Raw genomic sequence first — 9,570 nt, 5'->3', positions numbered from 1 at the left:
AAAACGGGGACATGAGATAGCTTTGGCAAATAGAATTAAGGAGAATCCAAAGAGTTTTTACAAATATATTAAGGACAAAAGGGTAACTAGGGAGAGAATAGGGCCCCTCAAAGATCGGCAAGGCGGCCTTTATGTGGAGCCACAGAAAATGGGGGACATACTAAATGAATATTTTGCATCAGTATTTACTGTGGAAAAGGACATGGAAGATATAGACTGTAGGGAAATAGATGGTGACATCTTGCAAAATGTCCAGATTACAGAGGATAAAGTGCTGGATGTCTTGAAACGGTTAAAAATGAATAAATCCCCAGGACCTGATCAGATACACCCGAGAACTTGGGAAGCTAGAGAAGTGATTGCTGGGCCTCTTGCTGAGATATTTGTATCATCGATAGTCACAGGTGAGATGCTGGAAGACTGGAGGTTGGCAAACGTGGTGCCACTGTTTGAGAAGGGCGGTAAAGACAAGCCAGGGAACTATAGACCATTGAGCCTGACCTCAGTGGTGGGCAAGTTGTTGGAGGGAATCCTGAGGGATGTGATGTACATGTGTTTGGAAAGGCAAGGACTGATTAGGGACAGTCAACATGGCTCTGTGTGTGGGAAATCATGTGTCACAAACTTGATTAAGTTTTTTGAAGAAGTAACAAAGAAGATTGATGAGGGCAGAACAGTAGATGTATCTATATGGACTTCAGTAAGGCGTTCAACAAGGTTCCCGATAGGAGACTGATTAGCAAGGTTAGATCTCATGGAATACAGGGAGAACTAGCCATTTGGATACAGAACTGGCTCAAAGGTAGAAGACAGAGGGTGGTGGTGGATGGTTGTTTTTCAGACTGGAGGCCTGTGACCAGTGGAGTGCCACAAGGATCGGTGCTGGGCCCTCTACTTTTTGTCATTTACATGAATGATTTGGATGCGAGCATAAGCGGTACAGTTAGTAAGTTTGCAGATGTCACCAAAATTGGAGCTGTAGTGCACAGCGAAGAGGGTTACCTCAGGTTACATCAGGATCTGGACCAGATGAGCCAATGGGCTGAGGAGTGGCAGATGGAGTTTAATTCAGATAAATGCGAGGTGCTGCATTTTGGGAAAGCAAATCTTAGCAGGGCTTATACACTTAATGGTAAGGTCCTAGGGAGTGTTGCAGAACAAAGAGATCTTGGAGTGCAGGTTCATAGCTCCTTGCATGTGGAGTCGCAGGTAGATAGTATAGTGAAGAAGGCGTTTGGTACGCTTTCCTTTATTGGTCAGAGTATTGAGTACAGGAGTTGGGAGGTCATGTTTCGGCTGTACAGGATATTGGTTAGGCCACTGTTGGAATATTGCATGCAATTCTGGTCTTCTTCCTATCGGAAAGATGTTGTGAAACTTGAAAGGGTTCAGAGAAGATTTACAAGGATGTTGCCAGGGTTGGAGGATCTGAGCTACAGGGACAGGTTGAACAGGCTGGGGCTGTTTTCCCTGGAGCGTCGGAGGCTGAGGGGTGACCTTATAGAGGTTTACAAAATTATGAGGGGCATGGATAGGATAAATAGACAAAGTCTTTTCCCTGGGGTCGGGGAGTCCAGAAGTAGAGAGCATACGTTTAGGGTGAGAGGGGAAAGATATAAAAGAGACCTAAGGGGCAACTTTTTCACACAGAGGGTAGTATGTGTATGGAATGAGCTGCCAGAGGATGTGGTGGAGGCTGGCACAATTGCAACATTTAAGAGGCATTTGGATGGGTATATGAATAGGAAGGGTTTGGAGGGATATGGGCCGGGTGCTGGAGGTGGGACTAGATTGGGTTGGTATATCTGGTCGGCATGGACGGGTTGGACCGAAGGGTCTGTTTCCATGCTGTACATCTCTATGACTCTATGACTCTATGACTAAGTGGAGATGCTCACCCACGATTGTACAATACTCAGCACCACTCTCAACTCCTCAGACGCTGAAACAATCTGTGTTCATATGTAGCGAGATGTCGTCAAGATTCAAACTTGGACTGACAAGTGGCAAGTAAATTTCATGCCACATGGTACCAGGCAATGAACGTCTCCAATGAAAGAGAATCTGAACCTTTCCCCTTCATATTAAATGCTGCTAGCATCGCTGAATCCCCCACTGTCAACATCCTGCAGTTACTATTGATCAGTAGTCATAGAGTCATGGAGATGTACAGCAAGGAAACCGACCCTTCAGTCCAACCCGTCCATGCCAATCAGATATCTTAAATTAATCTCATCCCATTTGCCAGCACTTGGCCCATGTCTCTCTGAACCCTTCCTATTCATATATCCATCCAGGTGTCTTTTAAATATTGTAATTGTACCAACCTCCACCACTTCCTCTGGCAGATCATCCTAAACACGCACCAGCATCTGCGTGAAAAAGTTAGTCCTTTGATCCCATTTAAATTTTTCCCTCTCACCCTAAACCTATGCCCCTAGTTCTTAACTCCCCAGCCTGTCTATTTACCCTGTCCATGCATCTATAAACCTCTATAAGGTCACCCCTCAGCCTCCGATGTTCCAGGGAAAATAGCCCCAGCATATTCAGCCTCTCCCTATAGCTCAAACCCTCCAACCCTGGCAACATCTTTTTCCCTCTCACCCTAAACCTATGCCCCTAGTTCTTAACTCCCCAGCTTGTCTATTTACCCTGTCCATGCATCTATAAACGTCTATAAGGTCACCCCTCAGCCTCCGATGTTCCAGGGAAAATAGCCCCAGCATATTCAGCCTCTCCCTATAGCTCAAACCCTCCAACCCTGGCAACATCTTTGTAAATCTTTTCTGAATCCTTTCAAGTGTCACAATATCCTTCCGATAATGGGGAGACCAGAACTGAATACCTTTTGATACCTTTAGCCTTAAGAACTATGTCTAACTATTTCTGTAAAACATTCAATGTTTTGGCCTCAGCTGCTTTATATGGCAGAGATTGCCACAGGCTCATCACTCTCTGGCTGAAGAGATTTTCCTCAGCTTAGTCTTAAATGGTCTTCCTTGTACCTTTAAACTGTCAGCCCTGGCTTTGGAATCCACTTGCATCAATAAGTGCTGCTCCAACAAGAGTCAAGAAGCTCAACAATATCCAGGACAAAGCAACCTGCTCTCTTAACACCCCATCTTTAACATCCAAACCTCATATCAAGTACAAGATGTGCCGCTGTAATTCACCAAAGCTCTATTGGCAGCTCTTCTGAAACTGACAACCTCTGTTGTAGAAGGACAAGGGCAGCGAATGCATGGAAACATGACCACCTTCAAGATCCCCTCAGGCCACTCATCATCCTGACCTAGAAACACATCACTGCTCTTTTGGTGTCACTGGGTCAAAGTCTTGAAACACCTTCCCCAACAGCATTGTGGGTGTCCCTACATCAGATAGACTGCAGCAGTTCAAGAAGGCAGCTGACTACAACCCTCCTCCACAGCTAGGGATGGGCAGTAGACATTGGTTTAGCCAATAACGCCTATATCTTGTGAAAGAATAACAAACAACTGATAGCTACCTTCACATATAGATTTGGCTCCATTTCATCAGTTTCCTCCTCTCCCATCTACCTTATCCCAAATCCAACCCTCTAACTTGGCAACACCCTCGTGAACTGTCCTACTCGTCCATTTTCCTTCCCACCTATCCACCCTGTTCCTCAGATGCTGCCTGACCAGCTATATTTTTCCAACACCACACTTTTATAACTTCAAATGTGTGTGGTCAGCTTCCTGCTGTGTTGCAAGACAAGCAAACGGAGCAAACTCTTTATTTTCCCTGAAATGTTATGAAGTTAGTTAAATGCAGGTGATATTTTTTAAATTCAGTATCCAATTGGGTTTCTTGAATGTATTTGTGTTCATTTCTCCAGGCATCCCCCCACAAAATGTGTAGCCATGTTGCTTTTGCGGCTTTGGTTTTCAGTTGTAATATTTGCCCACACAGTCTGCATATACCCGCAAAAAACAAAATACAGCATCCCAACAATATCCATATTACAGAATTTTGAGAAGCACACATTGCTCTGACCAAGGAATGTTAAGGTCGAGAATAAGAGACTTGCAGAGACATTTTCTTGCATTTCTTGTAAAATAGGAAACGGGCAATTCACAGAAGTGTTTCCATCCAAAATCCATAGCGTCCGCTCACAATCTTTTAGACATACCCCTCCATCACTTTTCCCCACCTTCTTTACGGCTTGAGTTGGCGGCCAGCAGCAGCCAATGGCTCATTCCGTGTTGTCCAAGGGGGAAGACAACCCACCCATACTCTCTTGCCTTTGCCTGCCACTTGGGCAGCAGACTCATCTCTTTATAAACTAAGGCCCTGTACTCAGCCAAAATTCCAGTTGTTTGCTGTTTCCCACTTTCTATTCCAGCTCGCTCTGGGAAACTCCGATGCAAAAGGATTGTATGTGAGACTAGGGCTAAGCAAACAGGAATGATTTTAATGGAGATTGCTGGAAATCTAAGACGAAAGCAGAAAACACTTTATGCACATTAGGTAATGCACATTAGGTAAATCATGCAAGACCTTGTCCATAGGCAGCCAAGAGCAAAATATCACAAGGGCTTTTTCAGCCAGGGTGGAGGGTAGATTAAGGCTAACATGACTACAGTTTCTGATAACATCTCAAGTATAGGGATTGGGACGTTATGTTGAGGTTGTACTTCTCCTGGAATACTGCGTCCTAGCAAGTTTTGAGAAGATCCATACTGTGTCCAGTTCTGGTCGCTCAGTCATAGGAAGGATATTGTCAAGCTGGAGAGGGTTCAAAGAGATTTACCAGGATGTTGCCGGATATGGAAGGTTCAAGTTATAAAGAAAGATGGGATAGGCCGGGACGTTTTGTCGTTGGAGCGCAGAAGGTTGAGAGGTAATCTGATAGCAGTTTATAAAATAATGAGAGGTTCGGATAGAGTTGATGGTAATTCTCTTTTCCATAAGATGGGGAATTTCAAGACAAGGGGGCACATTTTTAAGGTGAGAGGAGAGAGATTTAAAAAAGAGGTAAGATGTTTTACACAGAGGGTGGTTCGCGTGTGGAATAAACTTCCTGAGGAAGTGATTGATGCGGGTACAATTACAATATGTGGAAGACAATTGGATGGATACGTGAATAGGAAAGGTTTGGAAGGATATGGGTCAGGAGCTGGCAGGTGGGACAAGTTTAGTGTAGGATTATGTTCGGGTTGGACCGACGAGTATGTTTCCATCCTGTATGACTCTATGAGTCTATCTCACATTACCAAGCTAAGGCCATGTAAAACCAACCCAAATTTCAGTCAGCACCTGAACAAGGAGAAAATGAAATACTTCATGTAACTCCTTTATTCTGAATTCTTCAAAAGATTATTATTATCTCTCACCTCACATGTGGACAAAGTTAAAAACCACACAACACCAGGTTATAGTCCAACAGGTTTATTTGGAAGCACTAGCTTTCGGAGCATGACTCCTTCATCAGGTAGCTGTGGAACAGATCATATTACACAGAATTTATCGCAAAAGATTACAGTTTCACGCAGCTGAAATGATATACATAATCTTTTGTTATAAATTCTATGTCTTATATTGCTGCCCCACTAGTTACCTGATGAAGGAGTAGTGCTCTAAAAGCTAGTGCTTCCAAATAAACCTGTTGGACTATAACCTGGTGTTGTGTGATTTTTAACTTTGTCCACCCAAGTCCAACACCAGCACCTCCACATCATGCCTCACATGTGAAGACCTCAAAAACTATACCGTACAATCTATTAGCTGCTTTCAGTCACAGCTGAGAATACCAGCATCAGTGATTTAAGTGATAAAAGTTCAACGGTGACTGACTCAAGCCAATTGGAAATAAATCATCAGAAGTATGACAATAAACTGGATTTTGTGATGACTGAACTGTACTACAACAGCAGCCACAATAATGTCAAGTTCCATGATCATAGCACCTTCTTGCCAAAGTTGGTTATTGACGTCTTTGGGCAGGTAACAGATTAACCAGTGTGCTGAAACAGTGTAACTTTCCTCCCTGATGTTCTTTGCATTCCTGAAGTCCAGCAACAACAATTACTTTCTTATTATCTTCCTATTTTGTTCAACAGCAACCTCCACCCTCTGACTAACACCCAGCAAATGCCTGTACAGCTACACTCAGTGCTTTACCTCAAGCAGGCAAACTGTATTTGCCTGTATCTTACACACGTAAGGAAGCTCAGAAGGATGGCACATTATTTTAGATAATTTTGATTCTACAATGCTGACTGTCAACAAGAATAAGCGAAAAGAGTTTCCCTTTTGTTTTAACTGCTTTATCTATTTGTCACTTTGATTGCAATGTATCAGTATCTACTGGCGAATTTTGATTGGAGTATTTTCTTATTTAAAATGATTTTCTTTCAAAGTTTGTCCAGACTGACTGGTAGTTTATTAGCATTATTCAGTCACAAGCATGTACAACAAGCCAGCAAGCTCTTCGACTCGGGAGGCATCACCATCAGCTCAATCTCATTTGCATCCAACCATACAAGCTAGATGGTGACTAGGAGAAGGAATCATTTTTCCATCCCTAGCTAGAGCATAGAACATAGAATGGTACAGCGCAGAACAGGCCCTTCGGCCCTTGATGTTGTGCCGACCTGTGAACTATTCTCAGCTCGTCCTCCTACACTATCCCATCATCATCCATGTGCTTATCTAAGGATTGTTTAAATCTCCTTAATGTGGCTGAGTTGATTATATTAGCAGGTAGGGCATTCCACGCCCTTACTACACTCTGCCTCTGACATCTGTCTTAAGTCTATCACCCCTCAATTTGTAGTTATGCCCCCTCGTACATGCTGATGTCAACATCCTAGGAAAAAGACTTTCACTGTCTACCCTATCTAATCCTCTGATCATCTTGTATGTCTCTATCAAATGAAGGGCTTATGCCCGAAACATCGATTCTCCTATTCCTTGGATGCTGCCTGACCTGCTGCGCTTTTCCAGCAACACATTTTCAGCTTTGTCTCTATCAAATCCCCTCTTAGCCTTCGTCTTGCCAATGCTAACATATTCAAGTCTCTCAAACTTTCCTCATAAGACCTTCCCTCCAGACCAGGCAACATCCTGGTAAATTTCCTCTGCACCTTTTCCAATGCTTCCACATCCTTCCCGAAATATGGGGACCAGAACTGTACACAACATTCCAAGTGTGGCCACACCAGCGTTTTGTATAGTTGCAGCATGATATTGTAGCTCCGGAACTCAATCCCTCTACGAATGAAACCTAACACACCGTATGCCTTCTTAACAGCACTATCCACCTGGGTGGCAACTTTCAGGGATCTATGTACATGGACTCCAAGATCCCTCTGCACATCCACACTACCAAGAATCTTTCCATTGACCCAGTACTCTGTCTTCCTGTTATTCTTCCCAAAGTGCATCACCTCACATTTAGCTGCATTGAACTCCATTTGCCAGGCAGTTTATCCAAGTCCCGCTGCAACCTGTAACATTCTTCCACACTGTCCACTACTCCACCGACTTTAGTGTCATCTGCAAATTTACTAATCCATCCACCTATGCCTGCGGCTAAGTCATTTATAAAAATGACAAACAGCAGAGGTCCCCAAACAGACCCTTGTGGCACACCTCTAGTAACCAGACTCCAGGCTGAATATTTTCCATCAACCACCACTCGCTGCCTTCTTTCAGAAAGCCAGTTTCTAATCCAAACTGCTAAATCACTTTCAATTCCATGCCTCTGCATTTTCTCCAACAGCCTACCATGTGGAACCTTACCAAAGGCTTTACTGAAGTCCATGTATACCACGTCAACTGCCCTACCCTCATCTACATGGTTGATCACCTTCTCAAAAAACTCAATGAGGTTTGTGAGACACGACCTGCCCTTGACGAAACCATATTCTGTGAGAGAACAAGGAAATCTGTAACTGACTTTGTAAGCAAATATCAACGATAACCCACTACCATCGGACCAGCCTCAGCTGAGGGCCACACTCTCTCAGAAGTACCACAACCACCTTGACGAAACCATGTTGACTATCTGAAATCAAATTGTTGCTTGCTAGATGATTATAAGTCTTATCTCTTATAATCCTTTCCAAAACCTTTCCTACAACAGAAGTAAGGCTCACTGGTCTATAATTACCTGGGTCATCTCTACTGCCCTTCTTGAACAAGGGCTCCACATTTGCAATCCTCCAGTCCTCTGGTACCAAACCTGTAGACAATGATGACTCAAATATCGAAGCCAAAGGCTCTGCTATCTCCTCCCTAGCTTCCCAGAGAATCCTTGGATAAATCCCATCCAGCCCAGGGGACTTGTCTGCTTTCACTCCTTCTAGAATTGATAACAGCTGTGCGTAACCAACCTCGATCCTTTCTAGTTGAACATCTCGTACCTCATTCTTCTCCTCTACAATATTCTCCTTTTCCTGAGTGAAAACTGATGAGTTCTGATGACAATTGTAACGCCTATTCAACAGGCCCAACTGTGATCAGCAAACACAGCTGACAATAAAACTCAAACTTCTCTAGTTACTTCCTGGATACATTGTCACTGACAGACACAACTATTGCAGCTCTATTCCCATCCTTCAGCATCTGTTAGCCGTGCCCTATCTCATCTCAAGTGTCTCCCATCAACCTATGCTGGAACCCGGTCCCCCATCATGTCAGATTTATCATCTTTATCCCAGGTTTACAACCTTTCCAACTTTTATAACCAGTTCCATGTTAAAGTCAAGGTTAAAGGTTGGTTAGATTCTGCTTCTTTAGTGAGCTTTATTTCAACTTGCACATCACAAAACTCCACCACTTGTTCCCCATATATAAATACACATGCACACCCAGGTCCTACACTAATATTATGAATAAACATATAAACTTCACTTGCTTCCTGGTTCATTTGGCCACACACAAACATGCCAGACCCTACTAAATGATAACACTCCCTCCCTGTAACCCTTTAATATCTCTGCTCTCCTTCTTTACTGGGTTCTTCTGCATTTTTTATTCCTTTTACCACATCATTAGTAACCATGATTTCAACCAACTCACCCCTATGCACTGACATTCCTTCCCGACTCCATCGCTTATTTTACCTGTTATGATCCTTCTTTAAAAAGTGTGTTTGAGAAAGCTTTCAGTCACCCCACCAATATTTCTTCAAGTCAGCATCTCTTTTGATTGAATTTCAGTCAAATAAATCTGTACAGTTTTCAAGATTAATAACATTGTCTGAACTTGTGGATAAATTCACAGAAGTAGTAGGGGAAACCTAATAATTTTTTTTAAAACCAACTTCAGTTATTCACTCAGAGTCTGGTGGAAAATGGATTAATGATTGTTCGATAAAAAACAGACCAGGAGGCCCACAATTCAAATTCCAGACTGTGTTGAATTACCTAACTCATTGGAGCACACCGAATGGTTTCAATTTCCTTTGGTTAATGAAAGGACAAGGAAGTTGGCCAATATCCCATTCCGTCACTAGCAAATCAACTACCGCATACCTTTGGTGGCCTTGTCATTTCCAAAGTGAAGTAGACATTAGCCATGATCGAAAGAAGGACCAGT

The 9,570-nt window shown here is 43.1% G+C and overlaps 1 long non-coding RNA gene across 1 annotated transcript in view; it reads right to left on the bottom strand.

The window, feature by feature from the left end:
• The window catches only part of LOC122562763, a 76,185-nt gene extending 67,071 nt beyond the window's left edge, over nt 1-9,114 (bottom strand). Inside the window, exon 1 of the long non-coding RNA XR_006315412.1 lies at nt 9,096-9,114. This is a non-coding gene — a long non-coding RNA (uncharacterized LOC122562763). The remainder of the gene's footprint in view (nt 1-9,095) is intronic.
• Nucleotides 9,115-9,570: the final 456 nt, after the last annotated feature.

The sequence above is a fragment of the Chiloscyllium plagiosum genome, chromosome 25 (genome assembly GCF_004010195.1).
Source record: "Chiloscyllium plagiosum isolate BGI_BamShark_2017 chromosome 25, ASM401019v2, whole genome shotgun sequence".
Taxonomy (NCBI): domain Eukaryota; kingdom Metazoa; phylum Chordata; class Chondrichthyes; order Orectolobiformes; family Hemiscylliidae; genus Chiloscyllium; species Chiloscyllium plagiosum.
Note: the sequence above shows the minus strand (reverse complement) of the source record. Positions and strands in the feature narration are given on the sequence as shown.